This window comes from Rhipicephalus sanguineus, chromosome 10 (assembly GCF_013339695.2).
Source record: "Rhipicephalus sanguineus isolate Rsan-2018 chromosome 10, BIME_Rsan_1.4, whole genome shotgun sequence".
NCBI lineage: Eukaryota > Metazoa > Arthropoda > Arachnida > Ixodida > Ixodidae > Rhipicephalus > Rhipicephalus sanguineus.
The window spans coordinates 83961574-83978908 of record NC_051185.1 but is presented as its reverse complement, the minus strand read 5'-3'; positions in this window follow the sequence as shown (position 1 = coordinate 83978908).

Genomic DNA, 17335 nt, shown 5'->3' with positions numbered 1-17335 from the left:
ACTTTTGTCATAGAGTTTCTGATCTGTTAATAAACCTATGGTGGTGAAATTAACGACGCTATAGCTTTCAGAGTATAATTGATCAGTCTAAACTAGCTTATTATTTCACTTTAGTGTCCCTTCAATATCTAGAACGAAGAGGAAGGCAAGTCAAGGTGGCCAGACAGAGATGTGTGTGGTCTGCTGCCCTTCATGGGAGAGAGCCAGTGCTGCAGCGCCCTGTCTGTGTGCTTATGTGCTTTCCTTGTGTCGTCCTTTATTTGCACTGCAATATTATTCAAACAAGCCAAACCAACAGGCCCGCAATTCGATGTTAAGCATGGCGGAAGTGTAACCATAAAGGAGGAACGTATATGAAGCGCTACAGGCGGAGAGAGAGAGAGAGTTTATTTGGAGGCAGAGAGGTCGGCCTGAGCTAGTGCGCTCTAGCCTGCTTCTCTGCATAGGGGAAAGGGAAAGGGCAATCCAGCACACAAATTAATGCTCCCGCAGATTATTCTTCGTGTCGTGGCAACACCCGCAACTATTCACGCAACGTTCGATACATCCTTAATGCCATTTTCATGGTTTAGTTGTCCAGCAGTTGCACGACCAGCTGTTAAAGGCCAACTCCGGCGATTTTTCGAGGTCGATGGATCTCAATGAAATTCGCTGGGTACGTTCCTTTGCACGTTTCCGTCATTTATGCCAAATTACAGGCTTGAGACATGCGCAGATTGTTTGCAAATGAATTTTAAAGATTGTCTGCAAACGCCCTCCTGGCTTCCCACAATTATTGGCAACATTGCGTCTGTGACGTCAGTATTGGGAAGGCGGCGGAAGTGACGCAGCCGAGGGCACCGCTAACTTCGGCGCTTCGGCCGCTACAGCGAGCGTCTGCTGTGCACAAGGCGACAGACAGCGTTGGTTTGGCCGGCGCTTCGCTGGTCGTCCCGGCTGTCACAGTTTTCATACTCGGCGCCGGCGTGACCGGCATGCCTTGCACGACTTCCGGTTCGTTCGTAACAACGTCTACGTCATACGTAGACAGCACACTCGGTTGGGTTTCGGTTTCGGTGTTGCGCTTTTTTGCTTATTTAAAATTATTCTCCAATTTGCCGAGTATTTCTGCTATCGGGCCCGTAACAGGAGCGTCTCAGGAACATAAAAGCACCATTACTTTGACATGGCCAAAAAATCGCCGGAATTGGCCTTTAAGCAACCTCAGTAACATGCCTTCGTACATTTTTGTATAATAAACCAGTAGTTCGGACTTGTAACACTAACCTGACTTGTTAGTTTGCTCCGCAGGAAAGATGCGAGAAATAGCTTTCTTATTTAGTCCAAACTGCTGAAGAAAACCGAGAACGCTTCTAAAAGAACAAAAAATACCTCAAAAAGAAAAGGGGGAGGCATAATGAAATAATATGTGTTGTATTTATCTACGCGTGTTTCCATATATCGTCGAAAGTGCTACGCAATACGACGTCGCTTGTTCGATTTTTACCGTAGCGTCCGCAGTTCGATACAGACGTAACGCAGAAACGCTGGAGAGCCGTATGCTTTTGGTTTACATTCAAGGTCCACACGTCGAACGAGGTAGTTGCGATACCACATACACATCCTCTCAACCAGCCCGTTGGGGTCGTTATACCATGTCAATCTCAAAAGTGTGGACATTTTAGCATTTCTACCGTACATATTTTCGCACAAGATCTTAACACCGTTTGGCCCACGTCACGCCGGCAATGCATTTTGTCAGCGTGAACGCTGTGACAAATATCCAACTCAAGACAAGTCCAGGGCGTTTCGTCCAAGCCGCGTGCACACGATCGCTCCGAGTGAAGCTTCGCGTAGCCGGCTCTGGGCGGCGCTAGTTGTCCGCCTGCCTCCGAGTCTCTCAGAGAACTACCAAGGGTATCCAAAAGGCGTCTCAGTCAAGCTTCGTCTTTCATTGAGTGAGGCGACGTCGAACGGTCAAGCCGACGGGGAAGTTCTTGCTCTTCGTGCAAACGGAAATGTTCTCTGCCCAGAAGACGCTCACCATCTGCGCACTTCACTCTCTGTTGCTGTGCGTAGCCAACGATTCCGGTAAGTGTGGCAATGATTGAAAACCCAGATTCAAAAAGTTCCACTTCCAGCTGGAAAGACTTTCGGTTCGATAATTCAGATCGAAGTAGATGGATATCCACAGGAACTCTCACAGTTTCCGGCTAAAGTTCGGCCATATTCCAGCTGGATATTAATCCATTTCGAGCTTTGTTATAGTGCCATAGTTATCAAACCGGAGGTATTTACAGCTGGAAAGACTTCCGGTTGAATAATCCAGCTGTAAGTTGAACTTTTTTTCATCTGGGGAAACCAATCCTTTCTGCTTATTGCCTTGTCGCCTATGGCCAATTCGTACATACCGCTCAGGATCGCTGGCCGTGATGCCGTTCTCCTTCTCGAAAAACGTCGAGCTCGGTCAGAGGCAGATGGTGACCTGCGTGGTGTCCAGCGACGTCGGTCCATTCCGCTTCGCCTGGACGCTCGGAGACAAGCCAGTAACGACCGATTCTCGGAGGCAAGTGAAGATGCTCGCAGAGAACGTGGCCTCCCTGTCCATCGAGGCAGTCAGGGCCGAGGATCTCGGAAACTACACGTGCACCGCGTCCACCGGAGCGAGACGAGGGAGCTACACGGCATCGCTCGTTGTGGACGGTAAGAGATTTCCAAGAAACGCCGGGAGCATTTCTTCAACGTCGCATGCACTTGACTAAAATTCAGAAAGTGAACTACGCGGATTCATTGGAAGAAGAGAATCATGGGGAATTTTCGACATAATTAAGCGAATCGCGTCAACGCGTGCTAGTTGCAACTAGGCGCACGATGACTACGACATTACAACACTATATTACACCCAACATTACAACACAGCGTGAGTATTTCCAGCGCTTAGGCGATATAGGAAGAGAAAAAACATACATAGATATGTTGAGTTTATAAACATACAAACAACATAGATATGTTGAGTTTATGCATACTCACGGGCATACGCACGTTTCTGGCCTTGTAAAGCGAGCTATTGAGTGACACCTACGTGGGATTCGCGAGATCGAATATTTCAGAAAAAAAAAATTACTACGCCTGCAATAGGAAAGCGTCAACGTCAGACAAATTGCGACACTGCAAGGAGGAAATTGTCACCCAGCCATATGTGGCTCGAAGATATGAGAAAACTCCATATGGGTTTCCCGAAAGAGAAGTTCGCCTGTTGAAGATTACCAAGACCAAGTTCGAGTACTGTTTGATCATTCGTATCAGCAGTACGTCAATTATTTTTTCAAAATATTTCATAGAAAGACACGGGCTTCGTTGTGTTTCGCGTAGACCGCCACAGCTTCGACGAGCCGCGGCCTTGCTGAAAAGTGCGCGCGGAATCGAGGAGGCGGCGGACGAGCGCTAAAACTTCCGAAACAGCCACCTAGGTGGCGCGGCTCGTCCGCTGAGTGAAACTTCGTCAAGAAGAAGGAACATCAGAACCGAAGCCAGAGACCGCATTCGACGACTTCATTCTGCCTACGCAAAGCCAAAAGCGCTCTTCCCAGCGGGTGCTTCACGATCTGTTTTCAAACTTGTACGCTTAGGTACAGACATGAGCCGCACTCCGAGCTTGACCTCACAGCCAGCGTACTTTCTCCTCTTCGTGGTCTGTTTACACGTCGTCGCGAGCAACAAATGTAAGTTCTACGATAAAGGAATACTCACTTCGTGAATGACGCGATGTTAAATAGTACTCATCCGCAGCGCCACCGGTGATCATGCCTTTCTCCTTCGCTGAAGGAACCGCTCTGGGAGACAGAGTTCTCTTGACCTGCGTTGTGACCAGAGGCACGGCGCCGTTTTCGATTTCCTGGACTCACCGGGGCAAGCCTATCGCTGGGACGGCTAACAAGCACGCTACGCTGCTGAGCGGCAGCGTCGCCACCTTGACCATCGAGAGAGTGTCCGCCGAAGACGTCGGCAACTACACGTGCACAGCCACAAACGCGGCAGGAAGCGGAAGCTTCACTGCGGCGCTCGCCATAGAAGGTGAGCATCGAGATTGGTTATATAAGAGATGAGAGTCAGCCGTTAGTTAGGCGATTATCGAAAACAGGTCGGCTGTTTTCCTTTACGTGAACAGAAAATTCTCTTCAGCGGCACTACCCACAGGCGCATATTATATATATATATATATATATATATATATATATATATATATATATATATATATATATATATATATATATATTGTACCGGAAATAATGGGTAGTGGGGATCTGGCTTGGAAGGAGAAGACGACGACGAGATTATTCATAAAAGCTATGTTTCGGTGTTGTCCCGATTGTCATCTCTCGCTGCTCGGCTCTACCATCTGAGGGCTTGGTCACCCAGAACGCCTCGTGACATTTGGTGGAGCTGCGGGGTACTTCCAGACCTGGAACTCCGAAACCGGACGATCCCTCCCGTGCCAACCATGCCTGACGATGCTGGGCAGAGCAATATTCCCCAGGCGTCACCTGCAGTCGTCTGTTCAGGTACGCCACGCCAACGAGACCCTCCCATCTTCAGTGGAGCTGAAGATCAAGACGTGGACTATTGGTTGTTATTGTACGACAAAGTCAGCGTCTCTAATAAATGGAATGACGCGGATAAACTCAGCTTCGTCAGCTTCTACCTCTCCGGAGTCGCCAACGTTTAGTTCCACAACCACGAATCAGAGTTTCCCACCTGGACAGCATTCAAAGCTAGACTTCAAGAAGTATTCGGTCGCCCCGCCGTCCGCAAGCTTCGGGCTGAGCAACAGCTGCGCAGTCGTGCTCAACAAAAAGGTGAAAACTTCACCAGCTACATAGAAGATGTAGTTGACATTTGCCGGCGCATTAACCCGTCCATGACCGAAGACGAGAAGATAAGGAATATCCTGAAAGGCATAGAGGACGACGCCTTCCAAATGCTCTTGGCGAACAACCCACAGACGGTCAACGAAGTGATTACTCTATGCCAGAGCTACGAAGAACTGCGCAAACAACGGCTTTCCACACGACGAGCTCTAATACCAGACGGCACGCTTTCGGCTTTAACAAACAGTTCATGTGCTGTTGCTTCCGACTCGTCGTTCCTCGACCAGGTCAAGCAATTTGTTCGGGAAGAAGTCGCGCGCCAGCTGTCTCTTCTGCCAGCCGCCCAAGCGTCTGAATCGCTCCTGACTCCCGAGATCCGTCAGGTCATACACGAACAAGTCGCAGGCATCGTACCACTTGCTCATCAGCCGGCTCCAGCGACAGCTCCGCTTACGTACGCTGCAGCCACCGCCAAGCCGAGGCCGCCGTCTGCGGATGTCACGACGTGTTCTGGGTGACCAAGCCCTCAGATGGTAGAGCCGAGCAGCGAGAGATGACAATCGGGACAACACCGAAACGTAGCTTTTATGAATGATCTCGTCGTCGTCTTCTCCTTCCAAGCCAGATCCCCACTACCCACTATTTCCAGTAACAAATATATATATATATATATATATATATATATATATATATATATATATATATATATATATATATATATATATATATATATATATATTAAACGTGACGTCACGAGAGCAAGTACTCAAACATGGCGACCACGGCAACGTCAGACCATGTTCCGTCGTCAGAAATCCCGCGATTTTGGTTATTCGTTCTTTCTTGTTTTTTTTTTTTTCGGGTGCATAATGCTTTGTTGTATGTGTTTCCACAGACGGTGTTTTTGAAACAGGAATCCTCGTCAAGTGTCAAGACTGGAGGTGTTCATAACTCTTGCTGTAAATGGCGTGTCTATGTCATTTACGCTGTATTTTGGAACGTTAAGCTCATATGAATCAATTGTCAACTGTTCTTTTTCTGAGTTTCTTGCTCACACTACCACTTGGACTCATCGCGTGATTTTTTTTTTTTTCCTTTCGTCAATGACTACACAGGATGAACGCAAGAATGGTCGTCTAAGTCGATTAACGAGTTCAAAGAACTGTGGCTGTAAACCATATCCGAAGTCTATCACAACGTGACGTACCCTGACACAGATCAGCTATATAAGATGTGGGTAGCTTTACACCTATACGGCACTGCGAAATTCGAAATGCTCAAAGAGGCCGAATTTCCAGAATGTCCGACCTATCTCGGAACCATTGAGACGAAGAGTGCGAACTGTACGGAATGACCAACCTAGAAGCAATGTCCACTTAACGGGCCCGAACGCCTGACGATCGTGCACGTCCGCTTTGGGCATTCAGTCTCCTTGCATATTCAACGTCGCGACTCCCATGCAGCACTGAAACAGCTGATGCTGATGCCTTAGAAGACCACGTTAAAGCTGGATGGGAGGAGAATGTCGAGCACCTGGTCATCGTGTACGACGACCCCGCCGCTAAAATAGAACTTTGAACTTCCGGAGCAAAAGACTTCGAATGTCGGCGTAGCGAAATTCGAAGTTTTTTTGTTGTTGTTTTTTTCTACACTACGCAATCTGTGAAACCTACTTCGTCGATAACATTTTATGAGGCACGCATGGAACCACGACAGCATCCAGCGATATACCATCGATGGACACATCGCTGTCATGAGGAGGCAACTATGTGTATGCGAAGCCGAATAGGTGTCATGACAGTACAATACGTGCGTTGCTTATCATTTTATAAGTACGTAACTGATCACTCTCACCCGATTTTCATTGTTTTGCATTTCCCTGCTCAGGCTAGCAAACATGGCGATTGTCTGGTGGACCTGCGGTACCTTTCCCGTTTCTACTTTTTATGCCGCCCGTTCGAGGACTTCCAATTTTCACAATCGATTCTCGTCGTTCCGAGAAAACGGACGTAATTAGCACGATATATTACAGCGATATTCCAGGCATAATTCCAAAAGTCAACCATACGTTGCGCACGTTTACACTTACACTTCGTGCGCAGGCCTGCGCCTCTTGTTCGCTGCGTGTTCGTTTCAAAATGCATTCAACTTTGGCACGGGGTCTCGTACCTTCACGTAGCCTACACGGTGTGGCGCTAGCTGTCCACGCGAGAGTTTCAACTGACGTTGTCAGCGCGGCACAGGGCTTTATAAGCGCGAAGGCGCGGCGTACGCTTGACGCAGAAGCGCTGACTTGCCGTTCGGGCTGTTCAACTTCCACGACGCAGCACCCAGCCATGGAGCCATGCCTGTCATCTTCATTTCTCATCATGATCGTCGTCACAGTTTCAACGTGCGGACGAGCGCAGCTCGAAGGTGAGCGCAACGAGAATTTATCCGGCAGTCTGCAGCACTAACTTATTTACTGCGACAGCGGCGGTGCTGATGATGATGCTGGCGAAACGAGAAGGCGGCACGTAGCCGCCTACCATGTTCGTTGTAGCAGCCCCTCTTCTAGGAAAAAACAAAACAAAACAACGTTGATCATAATCTGGTCTTACTTCAATTATTCCAGTCCAGCACTCATACTGCAGCCTCTGCTTATCGGTAGGCTCCCACAGTGAGCGCAGCCTAACCCCCGTATTCCAGAACGTCCCTTCACTCAACTCTCCACCTTGACGGGAGAAAGCCGACGGGATCGGCGTCTCTAGGCAGAACAAGTCACTGCATATCAGGGATAATCTGCAGCGATTCTAGAGAAGCGCGGTGTCATCATTTTCAGTCGAGCAGCGGCACCTGTGCTCAACTCGGTCAAGTGAAGGACGAAATTCGAGTCGAGGTTTGTTTGAGAATACGGGGGTTAATCTAAAGACAGCTTCTTGCTCACGACGCACGTGACGTCGTTTACATAATCACAGCTCTAAGAAAGACGAAACACTGCTGGCACACAAAAAGATGAGTACAGTGGAAGGAACGACAACACGGGCGGAAAACTTTCAACTCGTTTAATCAGTGCAACACGTAGCAGTATATAAACAATTGTGACATTCGCAGAACCCAACACTCATCAGCCTAGCGGGGCAACCACTTATCAAAAGAACATATCTCCGATTGAAACACTCCAATGGATGTATCACTAACCAAGGGATAAATTAAAGGTAACGTAGGGTGAATTGGATCTCACTGGGAGTGGCCTTCGTACTGCAGTGGACACAAAATAGGCTGGTAATGATGATTGTGATGACAGTGAGGATGAGGAGGTTGCCTGACTACGTAACGGGAACGATGCCGTACAGAGTAAAAACCAGTATGGCGCTTTCAACTGCTGTCGCTGTAAAAGGCGAAGTGCTGCACATCTGCGAGCACTTTCTAGGACGGCCTCACTGAAGTAAGTGTGCGCTGCTTTCAGTCGAACCACCGAGACTGCAACCGTTCACATTTCCGGTCATCAAACAGGCCTCGAAGAAAGTGACGGTGCACTGCGCCGTGTTCGAAGGCACCGAACCGCTCGAGTTTGTGTGGCTCAAAGATGGGTTGAAGCTGAGTAGTAGCGCCGGGAGGAATCAAGTGAAGCAGCTCTCTGCAACCGTTTCTTCCCTCACGATACCGCAAGTCGGCGCCGGAGACGTCGGCAACTACACGTGCACCGCGAGCAACGTGGCCGGCTCGGATAGTGTCACGTCGCCGCTTATCGTCACAGGTGAGACCACGAGACGCCGCATGCTTGACCGACGCAACCGGTGATTATACGTGAACAGGAGAGCCAAACACGCGAGTACTTTGAACAAGCCTAACCGATAATCTGATAAGTGTAACAAAAGCCACCGAGTACTTTCAGCTAAAGCTTAGGAGACCACGGGCGAAAGGTCCGAAAAGCTCTCTTAGCTACTTGACTCACTCTCTGATTTCTTTGATTCACTTTATGTTGGTTCACTGCTGACTCCCTTTAACCCATATATTCCCAAACTCCGAAAAAATGAAAAAACAATATTTTTTTTTTTCACAAAAGGTGTACTTGTACCCTCAAAAGAAAGCACAAGTTTTTTATTTACTGCCAGGTAAACGCAACACTGTTTTCCAAGGCGCCCTATACATATAGGACACTGGACATTAGGGGTGCTATGTGCGGGTGTGGTAAGTTTAATAACTCTTATTCACATCAACGTACGCTGATTCACTCTGGATTCACTTTTAATTCGTAGTAATCATTTGGCATCATTATATCTGTATTTAACGCGACCAGAATTTGGTACTATTCGTGTCCACGCCGTGTCCACTCTTACCCATACGCCTGCAACAACTCCGGTTCTGTCATTATCTTTCCTACTTTTTCTTCCACACTATTCTAAACATCTGTTGCTTATTTCAACCGCTGAACAGTTAACACTCCCATACGCTTTGAATTCCAGAGCATCCGATAAGTGGACGCCTTCTATGCCCCATTGTACAGCTCGATCCGCATGCAAGTTCGAAAATACCGTATTATTTCCGCGTAATTTTCGGGAATTTATGTCGATTCCATATAATTTTCTTTAAACCTGCGCCACGATATATACAGCTTACGGAACTATATGGAACGCGTACCCAAGGTTTCGATAGGCAGGGCCAAGAAGCGATTCGTTTTGAGCGCGCCATGCCGCTCTTAGTTGCGCAAACTGCCTCCAAGTGGCGCCACCCGTCCACTAACTCTAAACGCTTATCCCATATTTCGACGCTCACAAGCGCGCTATAAAAGCGAGCTTCGGCGCACTGCGACCACACTGACGGTCCAGATTTCACAGACGGCCATTCTGCGACAACTCTGAAGTCATGCTGGTGATCACCGTTCTGGCAACAATGACTCTACTGGCGTCGAGCACCGAAGCCGGAGAAGGTAGGCCGACACTTCATTGGACTTGAAATCAACCCAAATGTTCATGTTGAAACAGCAGCGCTCGGAAAGGACAAAGAAGCAAATTGTCAATAAGGGAGCTCACTCGATACTGCTTATAGTTCGGAAAATTCGGTACGTATAAGCTCCAGCTTGATCTACAATTCTATAAACATTGGGCACGTGCAGAACGAGCCAAGGAAGTTAGGAATGCTGAGACTTACCCAGATTCGTTCTGCACATGCCCAGTGCATATAGAATACTGGATCAAGCTGAAGCTTCTATGCACTGCAGCGTATGTACTGGAGCTTATAAGTACTGCAATGGACACGTGCAGAACGTGTAAAGGAAGTTGCTAAAACTGAGACTTACCCAGATTCCTTCTGCACATACCAAGTGTATATAAAGTTCTAGACCAAGCTTGAGCTTATATGTATTGCATATTCCGAAATTTACGCAGTAACGAGTCAGCGCCCCATTTGACAACTTCAGTGTTATCTCACTGCGGCTTTTCCATTTCTGCGCGCTGCGATTTTAACATGGGCAGTGACCACCAAGCCCAACTGCCACTTCTGCTGCAACACCAACATCCAAGTGATCGTGCTTGTGAGCTGCAAACCGCGCCTCTTTTCGCCCACAGAACCACCTCGACTTCACCCCTTCGCCTTCCCCAAGGATCATTCGCTGGGTCAAGCCATCGCCGTCACTTGCATCGCCAGCCAAGGACACAGCCGCTACACTTCGAGTGGCTCAAAGATCGCCGTCCACTGCACGCAAAGCCAATTCCAAAATAGTCACCCCATCGGTGTCTCTTCTCACCGTCGTGGACGTCGGTGCGGAGGACGTCGGGAACTACACGTGCACCGCTAGCAACGCCCTGGGAGGCGACAGCTTCACCGCAGAGCTCGTGGTTGCTGGTGGGTTACGAGATCTTGTGTCTCGGTACTTCTCAGCCGGAGCACGTGCTGTTTTCCTAACCAAACAAATAATAATGGCAATAGAATGGATACTGAGTGAGCTTCTTCGGTGGTCATCTTGCAATAGAATAAAATATAACGGATCGTTAGTCTCGTGATCGCAGTGATGATGGTATGAGGCCATATTGTTTGGGGCTGGCTGATAAGAAAACACTTTGGTGCATGTCAATATACTCCTGACTACGAAAACAAATGATGAGGTGACTTAGGGTTCGGGAGGTGAAAATATTTCCCCGCTCTGATGATACGCGCGTGAAGTTGGACAGCCAAAACACTTTCTGTGCGATTTCATTGAGTAAGCTCCATACGCCTTCTCTCTCGCCCTTCTCTGTGTCTTTTTTTTTTTCTTTAATCGCTTGCATGTATTGAATCAAACAGACAATTAGGAAAGCATAGAGGACGTTAATTATTGCCTTTAACTGTTAACGCTACAGTTAAAGATAATTAACGCCCTCTATGCTTTTCCTGGCCTAAATGTCTGTTCTAATTAATTTGGTTGCGTCTAACAATACAAGCGAGCCCCTCGGAAAAACTCTGCTTGTTTCCTTTTTACATGCATCGAGCGATCTATATAATCCTGCTTCCACTGAACATTGTTAAGTATATGCAACACTTCGTGCTCAGCACAGAAACAGTAATTTCGGACTCGCGGCTTTTATAGACGGAATTTAAGTATTCTTCCTGAATTTCTTTAAGTGGGGAGGGAAATGGGAGGGTGCACGCCCTCTTCGCCAAATAGAAGTTCAAGATGTGCCTTGGAAAAACGAACGCTGTGGATGTCGCGAGAATACTCAATGTCCCAGTGAAAACGAAACCTCTCTCGCCATGCTCTTTCAAAAACACCGCCTGGCACCGGCGACGCAGTTACCGCTTTAGACTCGGTGTGGCGCCAGCTGTCCGCATCAGCGAAAAGCAGGCGTCTCAAGCAATCAGCGTCGTATGCGCCACAAGATTACCGCGCCACGAAAGAAGCAAGGCGTCCGTGGAGATGATTCCGTCAACTTCGGCATGGAGTCTCGGCAGGCTACTTGGAGTATCCGTGATCCTCTTTACAGCATCAGCACAAGGTAACGACGCTCGGCGAAGAGGTAGTATTGGCCCGATAAACGTAATCCCTCAACTTTTCGCATATACATTTGAACAGAAGCCCCCAAGTTGCAGCCCGTGTTGATCGCTAAGGATCATCCTCTGCTAGAAACCCTCGTGGTTTCCTGCATCGCCATTCGGGGAAGCCAGCCGCTAAAGTTTGCTTGGTTTAAGGACGGCCGATCCTTGGACGAGGGGACCAGGGCGCAACCTCGCTTGCTGACCGACGCGCTGTCCACACTCACGATTCCCAAAGTGACCGCCGAAGATGTTGGCAACTACACGTGCCGCGTCTCCAACTCGGTGGGCAGCGACAGCTACAGCGCCGAGCTGCTCGTTACAGGTCAGTGATCGCATACTGACCGGCTGATTGATTAAGTGAATTATTTGTGTGCTTCTGTCGTGTATTTCTTACCGAGAAAAATACGGCAGATTTTGTTACCAATCTTAATACACCTGCACTGCTCTAGACGAGTACTTGGAAGCAGAAATATTTCGGAACCGCATGCATTTTCTGAACGAAACGCCACAAACAAGCCCATTATTACGATTTTGGTCCACATTCGGTCGCCATTTTCGCACGGGAGCGTGCTTGAAAAAAATTTGAACCACCATGGATTAAATAAGCCTTTCTCTTAGCGTTCCATTTCCGGGATTATCTCATTTTAATGTTAGTATAAAGCCACTTGTGAACTTTCTTTATTTTATTTTTCTTTTGAAGCTGGCACCTGCTATAGTTCGAACACAGTTCTGCATTACCACTACATAGTATGGCGTGCCCGCTGCCGCGCGCATTGTTGGATTCTGCCGGCGCACGACGGCTCGACTGTGCTGGCCAGTCCTCACTGATATTCAGTGTGAGCTGATTGAAGTGTGATATGCAAACGCGTTCAACAGAAGCGTTTCCAACACGCATGTTATTGTTTGACCACTGCCGCAAGTCGCACTAAGTTATCAAGAAAGATTGACCACTTCGAAAGCTCTCCTTTCAAAGTCTCTCCTGCGCTACAGCAAACAGATAAGGTGCCTCCTTGCGAATAATAATCACCGTGCCCAAGGTTGAGAATGAGCACCACGTCGTAACAGCAGCGCCTCCACTAGACATATCACTGACCACAAAGGGTGCAGCGATCACCGGTCAGCTGTACGTTGGAAATATCAGGTGTCACCGACGAACGCGTGCATCGTGCACAATGTGCAATTGCATCGCTGCTCTAGTCGGACATGAGTGACAGCTGCATCTCTACAGAAGATGCAAAAGGACAAGACCGGAAAGCAAAGAAACACAGAAATAAGGTTCGCTACCCTACTGACAGAAAAGAATGTACGGAGTGACAGTGAAGAAAGAAAGAAAAAAAAATGAAGTCTCGGATCCGACTGCACTCACACACAATCGCAGTGATAAGCTTGCGTGTTCGTGCGCCTGTTTATACACGCTGCGTAACCTCCCATACTTCGCTGATTCCACCTTAAGCAAAGTGATGTCCAAATGGAGCAGGAGCACGAAGTTATGCCAAGTTTCGGCGGAGTCAACCACCAAGCACTGACCACCAAAAAGCATCACATTAGACGTACGTCATAAAAGCTCTAGGCATTAAATATAATTTTCTAATACAGCAGCGAGGCGGCGTTCTCGACAGGACGGAAGGGGGGGGGGGGGGCAAAAAATCGAGGAGTTCCGATTTTTCGATTCACGTTTCTCGCACTGGCCTCGATGTGGCGCTAGTTGTCCATCTTCTCGCTTATACCGCTGTTGCGACGCATACCCAGCACTCGTTGCTTCATTCGAGCAAAACCCTCCAACCGCGCGTACGCGGCGCAAGACTGCTCCGCGCCACGCGCTTCGACATGGCATGCTGGGCAAGCTTACTGTTCCTGCTTTTGGGAATGCGATGCCTCACTCGCTGCAAGAGCACCGACACCGGTAAGCCCGTTCAGAGTGCATCTCAGGGTCACTGCATCGCTGAGCTTTCTAGTCAGCACTTCATACGACGTTTGCTTTCCCCCTTCAGAACGGCCCCTTAATCATGCCGTTTTCGTTCCCGGAGAACGCCGTTCTCGGACAAAAGGCCACAGTCACGTGCGTCGGTCTCGAGCGGCGTGGGTCCCTTTAATTTCGTGTGGACGCACGACTCGGGCCGAATCGACAACAGCCCCAGGAGACAAGTCAGAGTTGTCACGGAAAACGTTGCCGTCCTAACTGTGGAAGCCACCGCCGCGGAGGACGTCGGCAACTACACGTGCACGGTGTCAAACGCCGCTGGCAGCGCCAGCTACACGGCCGCTCTCCGTGTCGAAGGTGAGAGGGACAGCACGAATGAAATGTTTGTATGTATGTGTGTGGAACCAATAATCGAACGTAATGTAACGCGTACGTTTCAATTTTTCTTATACACCGGCGCGGGTGGCTTCAGGGAACGACACACGTCGAGCGAAGAGCGCCGATTTGTCGTAGCCTTCTCTCTTTTCGCACGAGCACGAAAAAAGAAAAAGAAAAAAAAACCTGCACGTTCTGACCAGCTCCGTGAGCTTTTTCAGAGGAGGGTATGGCTTGTTATGTAATGTCACAACCTTAGCAGTGATGAGTATTACTGGTGATGGCGATGGTGATGCGGATATTCCCTTTGGATCTGGCCGTTATAAGATCCTCAGCCAAGCCAAGAAGAAAGAAAGGAAAGAAAACCGACAAACAAGCAACCTGCGCACAAGAATTTAGAGGCATAAAATTAGGTTGAGATACTCCTCATCAAAGGGAGAACCTCGGAGTGACGACGTTAGTCACCCTACCTCTCATCACGAAATAATCAAGTCGATCACTAAAAATACACATTTTCCTCTCTGAGTGACTTAAGAGCTAAGTTAGCGAATGCATTCCCATTTCTCCTCTTGAAAATACACGGCCACTATTAAATTTGTACCGCTAGCGCCACCTATAACTGCTAAAGATCAACCATGCTCGTTTGGTGGCGAGCCGTTCTGTTCACGTTTGCGTTCACTCCGCTAGGTGGCGTTACTTGTCCACGCTGTGGAGACAAATGCGCGCTTTTGCGGGTGCACGAAGCTTTGCTGTCGGAGCTCTCAGTGTATGCATTTACATCGAGGTGTGTGGACGACAGCTTCGTTTCAGCAAGATTAGCGGGCTGCACCGGGCTTTGTGATGACGTTCGAAAGCACATTCCGGCGCCTTTGTCGACTTCCAGCGCTCATCATCTGCGCTCTCTATCTGGCGGGTGCTTACGGCACCAAATGTAAGTCGCCTCACCAGACTCCTATGCTGCGTTCAGCACTTCTCGCTCAGGGCTGACACCTTTCATGAATACCGCTCGTTTCCGCAGCGCCGCCGATGATCATGCCAATTTCCTTAGCCGACAACATTCAACTGGGAGAGAACATACTGCTGACCTGCGCCGTGACGCGAGGCACGGCACCGTTCGACATTCTCTGGACACACGAAGGAAAGGCCCGTCGCGAACACGAAGAACAAGTACGCCGCTTCCTTGACAGGCAACATAGCGACCCTGACCATCGAAAAGGTGGCCGCCGAGGACGTCGGAAACTACACGTGCTCCGCCAGCAACGATGTCGGCAGGGACACCGTAACGGCGACACTGATGGTAGAAGGTAGGCACCATGATCAATCAGTATATCGCGGTATTCCGATATATTGTTACGATAAGTTCGAAACGTGCAGTACAGACTATGCGACTACATGCAGTACAGACTGTCGTCTAACGTTCCTAACTTTGTTACTAGGCGCTACAACCAGAATAATCTATACACACAATAAGTTTGTCATTACGATTTGGAAGTTTATTTACGCAAGGTTCATTCAACGGCACACTTTTCTTGACAACAATAAACAGCTAGAAGGGCAATGCCCCCCTCCCCCCATGGACAAATTCGGTGGAAAGGGGGAGGGGGAAGCGCACTCTTTTGCTCCGTAACTGACGCCTCTAGGTTGGTATTAAAGGGACAATAAAGAGAACAACGATTCTTCTCATATTAGTAAATAGCTTTTTCACAATTCCAATATCACTATGACTGCCGCGAGAAGACGCTAGGTAGGCGAGAAAACGCGCAAAAATAAAAAGCGGGAGGCGACGCCACCATGAAATTCCCGCACGAAATGCCCGTGACGCCATAGATCTTGACGGCGTCTGCTAGGCCCTACGCAGTTCCTAATCAGAAAAAAAAAAAATGAAGTACATTGTTCTCTGAGGGTGCTATAGACTATACATACCAACTTTCAGGAAGTTTCCTGAAGCGAATGTCGCCAAAATACGAAAAATACACTTTGAAATCTGTGACGTCATTGATTTTCTCCTCTACTAATAAGCCTATGATGGCGAAATTAACGATATTACATGTTCTCAGAGTACAATTTATCAATTTAAGCCGATTCATTGCTTCACTTTAGTGTCCATTTAAGGTCACAGTATGCAATGTGACAGCGATACACAAACAGACAAATGCGCTTGACAAAATAGCTGATGAATGCACCGAAGGGCTCTTCGTTACGTTTCTCAAGGCACCCAAATAATGTGAGAAATAGCCACGTATATATCCTCGATTGCAGGCAGCCGTGTTTTCGGCTTATACCGTGATTTTGGTAAAGATTAAGGTTTAGTAACCTGCAATAAAGAATAAGAAATTGAGAAAGTCTTGAACTTTCGAGATTATATCAGCTTTACAAAGCTGGGACGCAGCAATTTAAATGACTAAAAGAACGAACAATTCGAGCCGCACAAATAAATGACGCTTCCAGCAATACCAACACATGCCATGGACTCTTATCGAGAGAGGAGACTTCATAAGCTGTAAATGAAAAACAAACAAAAAAAACATACGGATAGCGACGCCGCCTTCGAGGTTATCGCGGCAGCTCGCTATGAAGTCATACATATTGACTGTGTTCTCTCGGACCTGTACATAGTTCTGATTGGTAAAGATAAGTCACATTAGATTCTAAATCAGTCGAACACTTAGCAAGGCTCTAGAACATCAACTGAATCACAACAGCTAAAACACGAAAGTCTACATTAAAATCCGTGGCGCCACAGTATCGCACCTGCGCTGGATTGCGATGATCGCAGTAAGATCAAAAACGTAACTTTGACCGTAATTTTGATGTCTAATAAATAACTCAGTACCGCGGAGTTGAAATGCGAAAACGCAATTTCAAACTGATGTGCTGCGAGCTTCAACCGGTTTAATATCTTTTTAGTGTTCGTTTAGGAATATATTTGCCCTGTGTCAGCATCATTTTTCTCTGCTGCCGGAGGGCCGTTCGTTGACATCCCGCTTTCTGACGTCGTTGCGATATATTCCACGGTGTGGCGCTAGCTGTCCAGGCCGGACTACAGAAGCAACATTTCCCTCTTTTTCGCCGCATTGTGCTGAGTCTTGAAAACCACAGCGGTGCCATCGCATTCGACTTCACGCAGCTTCTGGCGCAAACAGCTCGGATGATGAGTCGTCCACTGATACATCTACTTCGAGTGGCAGCGTTGCTCCTC